This window comes from Caloenas nicobarica, chromosome 1, assembly GCF_036013445.1.
Source record: "Caloenas nicobarica isolate bCalNic1 chromosome 1, bCalNic1.hap1, whole genome shotgun sequence".
Classification (NCBI taxonomy): Eukaryota; Metazoa; Chordata; class Aves; order Columbiformes; family Columbidae; genus Caloenas; species Caloenas nicobarica.
The window spans coordinates 202,421,821-202,438,893 of NC_088245.1; positions in this window are offsets into that span (position 1 = coordinate 202,421,821).

A 17,073-nucleotide genomic window follows, 5' to 3' on the forward strand; every position below is an offset into this window, starting at 1 on the left:
TTTCGCTGTTTGCATTGTACAATGTATAAGTGTACACTTATACTATATCCAGGTAGTATACAGATAAAATAGCAACATCACTGAGATTTATCTCAAGTATACAAAAAGAAATATTAAAAGCCTGGCTTTAACCCTCAAAATTAATAACCCTTAAAATGATTGCAGTTACTGCACATTGTACTTGTGATATACACCTCAAATGTTGAATTTGCATCTTTTTACTGAGATTTATTAAAAAAGTGGATGACCAAAATGGCTGCATTATTCACATGAAGTTATCATTGGGCATCTAAATATACACCCTGTTTTCAAAACTTCTCACTCTTATTAAAACTCTACTTGATTTTATTTAGAATTTGGTGTTAAACAAGCAGAAGTGTACTCAAAGAAAGTTGCTGCTGCAAATATGTCAATACATTTTATTTTGTTTTCACTTTCATGGGTAACTTCACAATCAAACATCTTTAGTGAATACTAATAGATAGGCCAGAATGGTCACCAGTCAGCCCTGCATAACATCTTGCATGCTGTATAGTCAAGAATGTTTGTAACATTGCCAATTAATTTGTGGTGATAATGTTTAACAAAGGATGATTTTGCCAGCTGGAAGCAAAGTTATTCCCTATTCCCTATCCTCCCTACCACCACCACTTCCCTCCAGCCTGTATCATGAGATCTTTATCATCTCAAAGTGATATTAGAAATAAGCAGATGGGACATCATTTTAATGACTTATCTAAAGGACAACATCACCCTGTGGTGCAACTGCCCTCTTAATATTGGATCTTGGCATCAACACACTGCAGAAACCCACTCCCAATGTGAGATTCTTGCTGTATGCCCTCATTAGAGGTCTTTCGATTACTACCTCCTTTATGAACAGTTTCATCATGACAACTAAAACTGACATTTCACAAGCTAAGAGGATTTTATGTAACATGACCTCTCTTGTCATTCTTCATTTCCTTGGTCAGTTTTCAAACTCATTTGCTCAATTTTCACTACGTAGTAGATCATACAGCATATCAGTGCAGTAGTTCTCTTCCTTTCTGCTAAACAAAATATTACTAATGTTTTCATATAAAATGTTCTACACCATTGCAACAATGATGTAGAGAAGATGCAAAAGAAAGGCAACTGTCTAAATTAGTCAGCACAAAAGACCTACAACCATGAAGAGAAGATTCTCTTGGGGGTCATGTCTGGATAAAAGATAAGGTCACAACACAGTAGACAAAAAGTGACCTGCTGAAACTCAGGCATGTGTAATGGAAAATATAGTAGCAGAGAAGATTGTTCCATCCATCACTTCTTAAACAGGCTGTTAAAAGGCAGTTAGATGTGGGCAGAACATGAAGTAAATTTTTGAAAAATACTTATGTTGTTAGGTTGTTAGGTTACTGCTTTTCTCCACAGATTCTAGCTTTGTGTCTATCACTTAAAGAACACCATGACCACCAGTGTGGTGTTCCAGCAAGACTGAAAATGGGCAGCATGTGGCACTAACTGAAGCTCTGTTGAGAGTCTTGCGAGATCAATTCTGCCCTCGCTCCAATTGTGAAGTCTTTTCTGTTCTTCCCCTCCTTCCTCACTAAGAAAGAAAAAATATAACCTGACCATTTAACCAGCAGCACAGGATTAGATAGATCATCTTGCTATGGGAAGAAACAAGCCCTGGCAAATCCAAGCAGAGTATCTCAGATTTAGGAAAATGGATGAAGAACCAAAGGTCAAAAGCAAAATCTGTTGCCAGCCTTTTGTCAGACCCTCACACTCTGAGGATATAAACAAAAAACTATATGTCCTTTTATATCCTTTATATTTCTTATTGCTTCTCATATTCTGTTTAAATTTGTCTTTTTATGTCTTGTCAAAATAGGAAAAGTCACTCAAAACAAAACAGCAGAACTAGCATTTTCTTACCTGCTGCAATTCACTGCTTGAGAGAACAAGTGTAACCAAAATCCAAAACCTGAAAAGGGAATTTTGATACTTTTTGATTAATACCTCTTCACAGTCATCTGATCTCAACATATTTGGTGCTGCCTTCTGAGTATCTTCTTTTTGTCTGATCTATCCATCACATGTTCATTTACTCTGTGATTTTCCAAACTTTTTAATAAATTTACAAATTTGCTTACCATGTCAACCATGATCTCCTCAGAAATCTGAACCTTGTTTCCTTAATGCTGTACTAAAATAGGATCACATTTTGACAGTGTGTCTGCTTATTTCTGTGATAATCAGATTACCACCAGTGTCATTCCACAAGAGAAGTCCCTGATCAAAAAGAATGTATGCCTACTTTCCTTTGTGACACCAACATACCAACCAGGGTGTGAAGAGAATTCGGCATTAAAGTTGTGGTTTCTTCCTATCCATTGCATAGGTGGGAGCATTTTTCACCAAGATTTATCCTTCCCCTTTACATTCCTGTGAAAGAAACAGTGTGTTAGAAAGCAGCTCCCTCAGGAATGACCTGACACTTCCAATGCATGTTTCTTTGTAGTGATACATATACTGGGATTTTTCCAGATTATTTATAAAAATGCAGAGATCTTCCTGTTTAACAATTTCTGGTTAAAAAAATAGTTTTGCTGTATGGTGAGATAAGTGTGACTCTAAATATACACCATTTAACAAAAATGTTTTGTGGTCCCAAACTAAATGTTCCTCAGATTTCCCACTACAGCATCTAAACACTATTACCTTTTCCAAGCAATCTTTAGTCTCTTTCAAAAAGCAAGCAGAAGAAGTGGTAGATAAATTTAGGTTGGCGTGATCAATTTTACATATGTTGATTTGCATTAATTATTCTGTCTTCCTTTAATTCTTTAGTAGTCAAGTCCAAGTCATCAGGCCTCAGTCTTAATGCTGGCCTAACAAAACTGTAATTAACCAGATAAAACATCTTTGTTTTCTTCTAATTTAATAGAACATACACAGTGCTCCCACTTTTTATTCAGAGTTTCACAATGGCAAGGTTTTTTTTCTATTTAAAGTTCAAGTTCTTGGATGCACATAGTAAGTGGAGATGCTTGGATTTCATTTATAGAAAGGGTTTCAGGCCTTTCAATGGACCAGCACTCAACTATACATGTTCAAATGCATCCCAAAATCTCAAAAAGGCAAACAAGCAGCAAAAAAAAAGCTAGTAAGTATTTATTTATTTTTAGATATATGTATAACATATATTTTAATTAAATTATAAATGTCTTATAAATACACTACATATATCTATGTGTGTATATACTTTTTTAAAGACTTGTCATTAAAAAAAAAATCAATCCTGCTATATAGTACTGTGAAATAAAAATCAAGATCTCGTATGCCATGTCCTTCTCCTCTCTTCACCTTCTGTTTTTGTACATCATGCATTTTTTAGTTACTATTACAAATTAATGTGTCTTTGCTATTGCTTTCTTCACTGACTGCCTGAACAGAGACTGTGGAAGATAATCTGGAATTGTTTATCTCTGTCTCACTCTATGCATCTTTTCTAACAGCTCTTTTAACAGTTCTGATTTGCCCTCATTTACATGAAAAGAGGATCAGATTTGGAAATAGTTGTTTGAAAAAAGGTGTTGCTACATATGCCCATGCACAACTCTGCTTTTGCCTCTGTACTGTTTGCCTCAAGAGGATCTTCTTTCCCTCAGACTGTTCTTCCTCAGTTTAGATTCCTCGTTACATTTTTTTTGAATCTCATTTCATTTTTTCTTCAACATTTTGCTGTTGCATGCTGCTTTTCCACTCTGAAGTTTTTTTACAATTAAGTCAATTTGGCAGCAATTTGCTTTATCCTTCAATAAGAATTACATTTATAAATAGTGGACTTCCAAGTCAGCATGAGAAGAAATTCTCAATGATTTACTAATTATGCTGCTTTCAGTGCTATTTTATTTCTTCAACAGTGACATCATCTTGAAATGCACGTGTGCTGGTAGCTTAAAGAGCAGTGTTTTGTGAAAAGATTCCATTTTATATATAAATTTCCATGCCTGAAAAAACCTCAGGTGGATTTATAATTCATTTAAATTCATTTTCCAACCATCCTTAGTTGGTAATATATTCTTCAAAGCAATTTATATGCAAATATTTATTTGAGGGAAGGAGAGACTGAGTGAGGTAAACAGGCAAGCTACACCACATGCATTACAGTATATTTTCTTAAAAGCAAAAGTTCTCCTTTCAGCTATAACAGTGGAAAGATGAACCAGCAGCAATGGCTTTGGTGTAGGACCTGTTGCTCTGTTTCTGCATTGCTGCATTAGGGAACAAACCAGAGGCCACATAGTACTTTCAGTCAGGTAGAGCTGTAGAACGTCTGTATATTTGTACAGGTTCTCAAGCCAAATTTGGTTCGTTAAAGTCCATGTGGCAGCTCTAGTGATATGCATGAGCCACACAGTCCATACAGACTTCATAGTACTAAAGTTTGGGCTTAGCCCATATAAGCTGTGTTTAGTGCCTGAGCTGGTTTTGATCGAGATCCCCATTGCTGCCATCACACTTCTGATTACAGTAGGCTTGTAGCTATTCATTTCCATGGTAAAATGCTGAACAGATTTCTTAAAGCAGTGGGAGAAAGGGGAAGAAACACTGTCAAAATTTGTGTGTCAGGAGCAATATGGGAAAGAGATGAGATCCAGGCTTTGAGATACACAAATACACACACATTATCTATCTATCTATCTATCTATCTATCTATCTATCTATCTATCTATCTATCCGTCTATCCGTCTATCCGTCTATCATCTATATAATTTGTGTGGGCATATGGTCAAAATGCACAACTCTGCACACTTAAATGAGCTGTGATTCAGGAATGAAGCAGAAGAAACACTGACCCAGTTTCTCATGAAACAACAAAACCAAACAGAAGTCAGAGTCCAAAAAAAGGCCAACTTTGAGAACTACGTAAATACTGTATGTTCTCAGCTTTGCATATACTATTGCTGAAGCAGCAAATGAAACGATAACTCCTCTTCTTCTTCTCAATGAGAGTGGTTAACAAATGAAATAAGTCATTTTAGAACAGACAGGGATGGCAGTTTCAAGAGGATCTTTTCCATTTGAGAATTGCTAAGTCTGGATTTTTGTTGCTGTTTTTCTACTTACGTGCCAAAACATACCACATGGATGTGATGTTGAAAAATAAAATACAATTTACGAGTCCAAAATGTTACACTTCAAAGTATAATAAAACAAGGGTTAGTCATCTGTCAGCTCATGGACTGAAGTCTTTTGGGTTGACTTTTTGCTTATACATCCATGAATAAAAAACTGAGCTTGATCCTTATTTTTGAACTATAGATACAAATGGTGAACAAATTAATTAGAGTGATCTGTTCTCAAGTCTCTGTTACGCTATCATTGAGGCTTGCTTCAAAGATTTTCACCTGATAAGATTCTCTCTAAGCCTTTGAAAACATAGCTGAGAGCTATTATCTCTCCCCTTAGAAAATCCTTACATTGCATTTTTATTTTTGCAGTATTTCTTTGAAACATTTTTTGTGAATAATTGTACATCTAAAGCATCTTTCCTTTTTCAGCTTAAAAATTCAACATTTCTTTCATAGGCATGGTTTTGTATGATTATTTGAATCATTGTACACTGGAGAGTGAATAATTGCATTTGAGAGATATACTCTTTAAAGATTTTCAAAGGCAGCAAGAATGCTGCAATACACTATTTCAAAACAACAAAAAATATTTGAACACTGAATAAATTTTTAAAAACTTTGAAAAGATGTTTTAGGCCTATTTTGGCTTTAATTTTAAATTCATGTCCAGATTTCACTTTTGACAAGATGGTGATCTAATGTGGGAATACAAATAAGACAGTGATACTGTAGTCCTCTTCTCGTTGGCTGTCAGAGAGAGTTTTGTATTTTGTCTGCATAGAAGTACTATTGAACAGAATTGTTTTCAGAGGCGAGAAAGATAAGTCTATGCAATTGAAATGACTGTGTAAATTTTCAAACCATGTATTAAAAAAAAAAAGTAATACATATTTTATTAGCTACAATTAGTCATTTTGTGAATTATTTTATTAACATCTTATGTTTATGCTTCCATATGGAAATACATCTTTTCATAGTCCATAGATAATATTTGATGTTACAATTTTAAGGCTAAATGCCAAAATTGAACTTGATGGAATTTTATTGCACCAAACTAGTGTAAGGTCACCTGTTTCACTGGGTTTTTTTGGTAAAATGACAGCTGTTAAACACTCATTGTGCCCTTAGTGGGGAGAAGAAGGCTGAAATTTGCAAATCCTAGATGCACAAAACAATTTGAGTTAGACAAACTGATATCAGTGTAGTTGCCCAAACTGCCTCCATAGGCTTCCTGGCCTTCAGCTGCGAGTCTGGAAGGCTTATCCCAGGTGTCCCCACTTTTCTGCATCATATCTGACACCTCTGTGCAGATGTCTGAGATATCACAGGGAGCCTGAAATAGCACCTACTGCCTATCTTGTAGCACATGAGTTGAGTCCATGCATTTGGTAAGCTGAATCAAGGTCCACTGAGTGTCTTACCTCCATTGACTTTAACAGGAGGTTGCACACATGCACATGTACGCAACTACTGCTTCAAGAAGCAGAGCTTTGACCCATATTGTAAAGTTGTGTGTTAACCCCTAGGTCTTGAAAAAGCCTCTGCTCCTCAGTGCAACTTCTATCTCCTGAGAGTCTTACCGTCTTTGATCACTTTCATAAGTGGTTCCTCTTCCTCCATCTGTCCTCCTGGCACTAATGTTTTTTTTTGAAGAAGATTTAGTCCAAATACCTATGTCTGTAGAAGCTCAGAAAAACAAAACAAAACAAAAACCAGCTAAATTTTGCGAGATACTTGACACTTTATCACATATTTCTATGATAAAGGTTTTGACCACATCTGGCAGTTCAGTATATGTGGGCAATTATCTGCTGCGACTGAGCAAATTCAGTTCCAATCAAGCTTAAGCTGAAGAAAGCAGTTGACATGCAACTTTGCTCTGTTCTTCAGTTAAACCTGCAAAGGGTGCATCCAAATTTCTGTGTAATTAATGCCCCCTAAAATGAATTACATAAAGTTAGTAAAACATATTTTTTTAAAAAATAATTGTCTTTCAGCGTATGTTTTACCCTTATCTTCTCTTTTTTAAGCAAATAAAGCATCTCAGGCAAAAAAAAATTCATCATGTAAAACTGACAGACTCTTTCAACCAAATGACAGAAGTTGCAGAACAAACCCCATATATCTAAAAATATGTTTAATTGTAAATGTAAACATCAGAATTGTTGTTTGCAAATGTAAATATCCCAATGTAAATATTAAAAGGTTTGCCAGACAAATGCACCAGACATATGTTCTAAATGCACCAATAAGCTCATTAGGTGAATCAGAAACTTTCACTTTGCCATCAGTCTTTATTAGTTGCAGTTGAGTTCTGGTATTGAATCACAGTAGATTAATTCATCTCACATCACAAGTATTTACATGCCTGAGCACTTTGTCACATAGATAGATTAATCTACTTGTAAAAAATTTAAAAGCATGCCTATAGGAGAAGTTAAAAAAAAATAAAAACCTTTTACATCTTGTGCGGTAAACACAAGTTCCTTTATAACCTAATGCAGACTTTAGGTCATTGGAATATTTTCTAGTCAAACTTTTCTAATAAATATATATATATACATATGTGACAACTAATTACCAGCAATGCACTCAGTAACACTTTCCAAAATCTTACTTCTTTAGAACAGAAAAAAAAGTAGATTAACATTTGGGAGAGAGAGAGTTTGAAGTGGGCTTCTTTAAGAAGCAAATGCAAATACATAGACTTGTCATTCTGTCGCTGTACTGGAAGTTAAAGTCATATAAGTTACTGCGATGCATTGGCTGACCCAGAGCTTTACATGTACATTTCCTGAAATCCTTGTTTCTGTTCAGTAAATATTCCCTGTACATGAAAATAAATATCACCTTCATCAGTCTTCCCTTGGGGTTACAGCTTTCTTCGTGTTGAACAGGCATCTTCTGTTCTGGTTTAAGGTCAATGAAAACTCCACGTAACAGTCTTGCATTACAACCCCCACAGCACTGCAAACTAGTGGAGGAGACTGATCACTATAAATTAAATATTAAAGGTGGATTTTCTTGATGGACTTCATATAAAATTAGTTTTCAATGTATTATTTGTTCACTATGAAAGTTTATATGACGATATATTACTTTCACTTTTAGGTAGACAACCCAGGGTACACGAAAAGACTGTTGCTATTTTAATTTAGCTTTATTGGCACATGAATATCAGAGTTAAAGAAATGATGACTTATACAATTTTGTGGATAATCTTACACTATTAGACACTTCTCTTTGACGAGATGCACAGCTACAACTTAGATTAGATCTCACCATTGAAATAGTGTGGTTGGTGCATGAATGAAAGACTTCCAAGTAAGGGGCACAACAGCTGAAATCCTGGTCCAGAAGAGGAACAAGAGATCTGCATGAAACTTCGGTGAGGTTAAGATTTCATCTAGCCGGCTTTCCCCAAAACTACCACTGTCTTCTTAATGAGATGGAAAACCAAGTTCCCAAACAGGTGTATTATTAACAGATGGTGACAGTTTTAGCAAAAATTGGCAAATGTTAACAACTTTTGATAAATTCCTTCTTCAGTAACTTTAAGCTGCCCTCACACACTTAAATTAACCTTTTTTATTCATACTCTTGTTTTTCTCTTTTTTACGGACAACTGTCTTACAGTATTGTCTGCTTTAGGAATGCAATGACTCTTCCTGTCTCTCAGATGTCTCAGCAGTTCTCCTTAGCATCTGTGCAAGTATAGATGCAGTTTCCCACCACCTGATGCAATAAGAAGGTAAATCTAGACAAGTTTTTACTTCCAACAACAACCAATTAATATAAGCTCAAGAAAGCAGACTTTCCAGTAGGAATCTCCTGCATATAAACATGTCTCTTTAGGCAAACAATTTCTGACAATGCATTTTATCAAACATGAATATCACCTGCAAACAGTTTAAATCCATTTTTAGGTAGAGTAGAAACCAGATGGTCAAATTAATAGTATTGCAGGTGATGTGGCTCACTCTAATATGCATCTCTTCAATCTCTTAAGAAAACACAACATTTTTCAAGAGTTTAGTATTTTCAAAAGTGTGAGCAAACTGAGCAACTGTTTCAGCTTCTGATGTCATCAATGAGGTCAGTGACATTCAGGCTGGCAGTCCACTGAAGACAGTGGCTAAGTTTGCAACAGCTCTGTTATCAGCAGAACAATGATAAGAATTGTAGGCAAAAAGTTGGAAAGTCAGAGAAAGGATATCTATAGGAAGTGAAGCTGGAATGTAGGTAGATTAACGACACATATAAGCAAACCCACCTGAGATCCATTCAAAATAGTAAAATTGAAATATGTTATTGCAAACATTCTCCAGAAAACTGGAGTTATCTTACAGCTCTTTTGTCTTGAATTCTACTCTCATGTGCATAATGCTTCATAAGTATTGCTTGAAAGTGTTCGTGCAATAAGCTGCTTCCTTGTTTGTTTGTTTGTTTTAATTATGAAGCCCAGAACCAGAAATAACAGATCATTTGCATGTCGGGGATGAAATAACTGGTAGAAACCTGAGCTGGAATACTTGTCTACTTCCTCTAACAGCAGAAAGAAATATGTTCACCTCATTGTACAAACTTTCATACCTTGAATCTAGATGCACCATAAAAACAGTGCACAAAGAATTGCCGAAGAACTGCAGTGAGCAATGAAAACTCACTCTGTTTGTCTGGTAAGCCTTCCCTTAAGAAAATTAAAGCTATGTTAGGCCACAATGAATTTATTACCCCAACAAGCACGCTGAAAACAACAACAAAGTGCAGCGCATGTTTTCTTTCTGTCTTTCAGTGACTTCTGAGCTACTCTTGGGACATGGATCATCATACTGTTCTCCAGGTTGTGCATAAAGTTTGAATCCAGCCTATACTGACAGTCTTGAAGACATATGTGCAAATATTTATCATTTATTCTGCTTGCAGTTAAGATTAGAAAAAAAATTAACATAGTTTAGAAACAGATCATTGATGCAATAGCAGTGATCCCAGTGGAAACTCCAAACTGTCATATAATATACTGAATGCCAGGTTAGAGGTAGCATAAAATTAATTTAAGTTAGACTCATACTTTCGCTTATGCTGCCTTAAAATTGTTTACATTTACTTCTATGCAAATGAGATCAGACTAATGAAAGCTAAGATAAAACTGGGAAGTAAGAAAGTCACTTGTAATTAGATACACTATTCATCTGCAGGGGAAAAAAAAGCACAAGAATGCAATAGAACATAGCAAGTAGTAATTTTGTCATTGAGATGGTTTCATCAGATAACTGGCAATCCTGAGGGTAGATGACTTGGTCCAGCTGTTTTTGAGATCATTAACTCTTCCCTGAATGTCATATGCACCACAGCTTCTATGAAGATTCATTTTAAAAGTAATTCTTATCATTGCTATTATGCAAAATGTAATAATAATTTCTACTTTACAAGAGTACCTCATGCTAGAAACTTCACAGAAATGGAACAGAGTAAGTCTCTGCCATGAGAACCTATGAACTGCATGCAACTGCTGATGCTAAATTGATGAGGCAAGCAGCTTGAGTGATGTAGCAGACACATGAGAATCAGAGGGTGATGATAGAGGCAAAGTAATAGTCTAGGAAAATTATCTGTGAAGGAGTCCTCTTAATGAATAGAAGAAAGAAAAGCTGTATCTGATAGGACCAGAGTGTGGTATAGCAAGCAGAAACATGATAACAAACTGGAAATGTAAGCCCTTTATGCAGTTATTATTTTACAAGCACATAGTCAGGATATGAAGACACGCAAGGGGTCAAAGATGACGTTCAAGACATAGTTCGGAAAATAATATTCTCCACAGTGGTTGAGAAAAGGAATTAGTAGCAAGAGCTTGCCTAAGCAGGAATCTCAGTTCACTACGCTGTCTCATTAGACAGCAGGTTTCTAGACATAATAATCTAAACAAGTTTTTAAAAGAGAAAGTGAGATGTTTATGAGTCATCACTCCACTCAATGTTTTTGCAAGTAGAAGAGCAATCATTAATTTATTCAGGGTTTATCCATCTCTATCTCTGTGTTTCTCTGTCAAGTACATTTCCAATTGTCTATGGAAGAATTTTAGCGTGGTTTAGAACATTTTCATGTTTTTAGTGCTACTGTTCATAAGAATTACACTAGTATTGAAATTTCCCTATAAATACTTATCATGTAGATCAGAACTTTTTAAACTAGGCATATGAATGGAAATAAAATAAATCACAAATTCTTTTGGTTTATAACCTACAGAAACTTCTCCGACTTATGCAAAGGATTTTTTCTTTTTCAGACAGCAAATCTCCACCAGAACTTTACAAAATTCAAAACCATTTTACCAGTTTCCCAGTAAAAAACTTTCAGTAAATAATTCATCTGAAGAAAGACTGTTTTGTTCTCAGAAAGTAGCTTTGTCCAAAGATGATTCAAGGCCCTCAAACTAGTGATAATGCAAAAACAGTACAGAATTAGTTTCATATTATGAATTCAGTATCAAGAATGAAAAATGTCTCCTTTATGAATAAAAATAAAAGTTATTCGATCAAAGGAAAACTTTTATTTTTCCTTAGTAGACAGCAGCTGCTTCAGTCAACTCACAAAGAAAACAGAACAGTGTACTCTCTGCTTCAGGTAACTGTGGACAGGTTTACTATTTATCTTAAGTACTAAACAGAAAAAAATATGTAGCATTTGTGACCATTTCCCCTCAATACTTTTTAAAAAAGTTTATCTTTGAAATATTATTAATTACGATAGGAATTATCTTCCAAATCATGCAAGGATAACAAATTCTTCCTTGCTGTACACAACAAGGTTAGTTTATATCAATATCATTGGAAGAGTTGGGTTTGAAATAACAAAGAAATCACAAATAAATGAAAACAGGAAATGTCATTTAAATGGCTCTTGCAAGTTATAAGATGAACTATCTCTAAGGAAAATCTCATCTTTGCTTAGATTCATTCCCAACAAAGTTTTTTTCCTCACATTTATTTTGACAAAATGCCAGTGTTGAGATCTGACTTCATCACCATAGTCAATGGCACGAAATAGGCCCTGACCTAGGACAATGGGTTCTTTAGTCTAACGTATGCAAATACAATGAAATTATAACCAATAGTTCTTGACCTTAACAATATCTATTGATAACAATAACTAAAAAGAAGGAAGGGTCTTTATTGGTAGCAATGTTGAGAGAAGAGTAAAATGCAAGACATCTTTTTAAACTGTTTGTCAGATCTCCTAAGAAAATGGATATTGAGCTGAATGATTCTGTGAAAAGTGTTAGGAGAAGGGACATAACAAGATCACTTCTTACAGATAAATGGTGAATGGTATGTAAGGCAAATGTACAGAAGAAAATAGGGTGTTTTAATTATGTCTGTTGAACTAGTGCATGTAAGGGTAATTAGAATTTAATTCCTTTTCTTTTAATCTTTTCCACTTTTATTGGAATCTTCTTTTATAAGGGTACAATTCATCTATTTTTGGTTGCTGAAATAGTTGTCAGTTTGACCTAAAGAAAAAATTTCATACTATTAATAAATAATGAAGCCATGACTGCTCCAAGGGGTAGAAACTCTGGCAATGGAGGCACAGAGTATCACCACTACATTTTTAGACTGTTTATGTCAAATGAATTGCCTTTGGTACATAGAAGACAAATTTAGCAGCTTTGTTTTCAGGATTGATGTTAGAATTTTTCACACTATTTCTAAAGAGGGAATCTGTGCTTTTCAGATAGCCTTTATGATCCCAGATCTATCAGTGTCGATATCAAATGGCAAATTTCAACAATGCAAAAACCATAATTACTTTTGCACCAACATAATACTTTCTTCTTTGGCCATTTAAAAATACCTATGTTGTTGCTACATAGATAAATAAAATGGAAAATGTGTCCATTAGTTATGTCTCCAAACACTATTCCAGAAGAGCTCCGTAGCACCACTGACTAGTCTCCATTATCGGTTGCTATGTTTTTATGAGGCTGTAGAAAGGCTTCTGAAACCATAATGTACCAGTGACATAGTTAAAGCAAATTTCTCTCATACTCACAGTTACTAAGACAGTGGGGTGAATTACATTTCTAGAGTAGGATGCTCAAGTTTAGGCAGAAGCATGTAAATATCTGTATGTGAACTAAGTGCATAATCCATGGAAATCAAGTTATTGCCAGAAATGGAGTCTAGAAAGTGATTTCCAGTCTCTAAAATAGAAAGATACTTGTGCTCAGTTCATGAGCTCCTAAGTGGGAGTGTCCAGTGCTGATTTGGTTGCACTGGATATTCAAGATAACTTGTCAGTGGATTTGACTTAGGAGCTATGAGAGGCTTCAGCTTTCCAGCTAAAGACAAAATGTATCGGTGCATTCTACCAGTTATTGAGCTGGACGATTTTCTAAACTCTAGAGAGTATATGGATTAGATGCCATAATTCAAATGTTTATTTCAGATACACAAAGGAATTTGATCTCCATGTAACATTCCAGAAGATACATGTCTTCCACAGGTCCAGTATCCTATTCTTGGTCTACATACTAGCCTCATGTAGATGTCTTGGATACCTTGGGAAAATGAAATATATAAATACTTATGCCTTTGAACGTCCATTGGCTGTGATGGCAGTTTATGTACCTTAGTCAGAATGAAGTATATTTTAATGAAAAATAAATATAATTGCCTTATTCTTGAATGGAAAACCAGTCCAATTCCAAACTGTCAGTCTCAGGCTGAATACCACCTTATGTTTCCTGGCACTGAAGTTACACCATTGATATGTAAAGTTTAAGTATCTATTACAATTTTGGTGTATTATCAGCTGGTATATATTGACCTGGTCCTAATTATCTGAATAATATTACCTTTCTCGGCTAGAAAACTCCAAAGAATGATATTTATTTTAATCCTGCTACTTCACTCTCCGGTTTTATTTCCAACAGTTTTCAGGGCTTTATGTTCCATCTTTATCCTATTCATCTTTTGTGAAAAACAGAGCATGATTTACAAGCCAATTGTCTTTCCACATTTCTTTATTTGTCTGTTTTATAAGAGTTTTCAGTCTGTCTGGAGGGTGTATGCCTCTCTGCCTTCCACATGGATGTCCCTAAATTTATTCCTCAACTTCACTGCTCTCTGTTTTGCTCTTCACCTTTACTATTGCTGCTTCACATCTGCCTCCAAAAAAAATTTGGTACAAACATCACTCATATCACTCTTTGGACTCTCACTATCTGTTCTTTTAGATAGATGCAGCTCCATAGTAAATATTCATCCCCAGTCATTCTAAAAGTAATAATATCTATTATTTATATATTTAGGAATTGATAGGTATAAAAGTTCTCATAGAGACTGTGATAGAGCTTTGTAACAAAATAATTAGGAAGATCTGACAATAAAGATCTGATCTGAAAAAATGAGCTCTGAAATAAAGTTGGAGACTTATTCTTAGAGACTTTGTTCCAAAGAACCTCACTCAGCCTTCATCAAACTGAGTAAAGGTGGGTAGCCAGCCTTTCTACAGAGAGAGAAGAAATAAGGTCAGGAGACTGGAGCTGAGTGCTGTGGGAAAGTAGCCATTATTCTCCACATTTGCAGTCAAGTTGTTTCATTAAAATTTGCTCCTTACTCCTGGTGTTCTAACTCAACAGGGAAATACTTTGCAGTTTATTAGACTCCTGTTTCTCCTGAGAGACATAGGATATCACAGGGCTTGTCTGTTTAATGCAGTATCAACTTTTCCTCTTGGGAGAACATACCATTTTCACTCCCTCAACTGAGCAGCATTTGAATCAGTTCTGATTAGTGCTCTTTCTATTTCATCCAGGTTCAATTAGTGGAAGATATTGAAGCTGTGAATTACCTGTCATCCAAAGCTTCCTGGTATGTTTACAAAAGCAAATGGACTATATTATAAGAGTATTGTATATGAAAATGGAGCTATTTATTACTATTTTTTTACAACACCCTAGTGCAAACTTTAGCCAGGAAATAAACCCTATGGTTATTTCTCCTTGCAGTATATGCTTTGATTTCCATCTCATCAACACTATCACCTGTGAAAAAGTCCAAAATGCTACAAGAATACAGAATATTTTCACTGCAGCTTCAGGAGTATTTCGCTGAAAAAAAAAAAATAAAAAATAAAAAGTGCTTATGGAAGAAGAAGAATTTTAAGATGTCTAGTGGATTTCTCACCAGACAGGCTGTTTTACTATCTGATTCTTCACATAGTATCTAACTCTCTATGGAAGTAAGGAAGTTACATCATGTTTTCAAAGATGTCTGAAATGCTGTGAAATGGATGGCAACTTAAGGCTAGATTTTGCCTACAGGCAAGGATCAGGGAAATAAAGCTACCTTCAAAACCCCATTTACCTGGCTTCATGAGGTTAAATTTAAATGCTGTGTAGCCAATGTCTGTGATCAGATAGGGCAGGAAAAAAAGTGACAAATGGGTAGAGTAATTTGTGCAGGAAGAATCTGAGCGTTTGGGAGAGGGTATATGCTTTGATTTTTCTGTCTACCTTTCTGTCTCAATAGAGTAAATAAGACTATTTTTGATATCTTGGAGCTACTAATTCAACATGACTGTCATTCGTTTTAGCTACTTTTAATGCCTGAAACTGCTCCTTACATATCTGAAACCAACTGCCGTATTTGTTAATATACTCTATAATCGATGTCCCAAATATTCAGAATTAAAATAAAAATCATTAGCACAAATTACAGCCCACTGCTGTTCTCAGCATCTATTCATGTGCATGCAGAGTGCAAAGTGATTCATATTTGCCTGTGTAGCAAGAAACGTAAGATACCTCATTACTGACTGTAGAGTAAAAAATCACATTGGTATTTGTCACAATATAGCTGCAACACCATGTATGCGCATCTTCATGAATTTTATAACATTTTTTGTGGGTCCATGTCCATGATGTTATGCTACTCTTCTCTGCTTCAAGAGGGAATAATGGGCCAGTAGATCTTTTTTAAGCATTTAGGCACCTAAAGATGCAAATTAGTACCTACTGATATTTTAAAACCATACAGAAGCCTGAATGTCACTGATTCTTGTGGGGAATTGATGCTTAGGTTCCTCAAAATTGTAGTAAGATTTGATCTGCATCCTTAAACACCTAAATGCCTTTGAAAGTCTGGCCTAAGGTCTCTAAAATCACACTGCAATATTGGCTAATGCTGTGTAGTGGTATGAATAATCCAGATACATACAATTTTTTGATGACATGGATTTATTTTCTTTGCACCTATGCATCATTAATAATATTGAAGGATAAAGACATGAAACAAGATATCTTCAGTGGAAAAAATGCATTCTCCTAGAGTGTTCTGCATGCTAATTACATCTACAGTATTTTATTAGTTGCAGTATATTTAAGATAAATTAATCTTTACTAATATAACTTTCTAGAATTAAATAATTACAGTTTATGTGATTTTTTTAAACTCATATTTTCAAATAAAGGAAAAAGATACTCTAACAATATAGTAATTTACTATAGTAATGACTGATTTTGATAAAGTTATTGCTGTTATGAACCATATCCTGTGATAATGTATTTTTTTAAAGTTGGAACATGGAGCACAGTTGAGTACCTACATTGGAAAATCAATTGCCCCCAAATGATTAGTGGAAATTCTCACCTATCAAAACATAGAAGTCACTCAGGACGGTAATAATAATTGGCATTTGCTAATTCATCCGGTGTCTCTAAGTCTGCAGATGATGTGGAAGTTTTGCTTCTTTTAGTCTTTTTTACCTCATCAGATCTAAAAGAAGGTTAAGCCCTAAGCATCAGTTCCAAAGAATTCCTGATTAACTCTTTCTTGATTCATGTGCTGTTTACACACATAATAAGCTGCTGAAAAATATCTGTTCTAATACTGAGTGTATATCTACAAGAATATATAGAGCATATTTAATTACTTTGTTA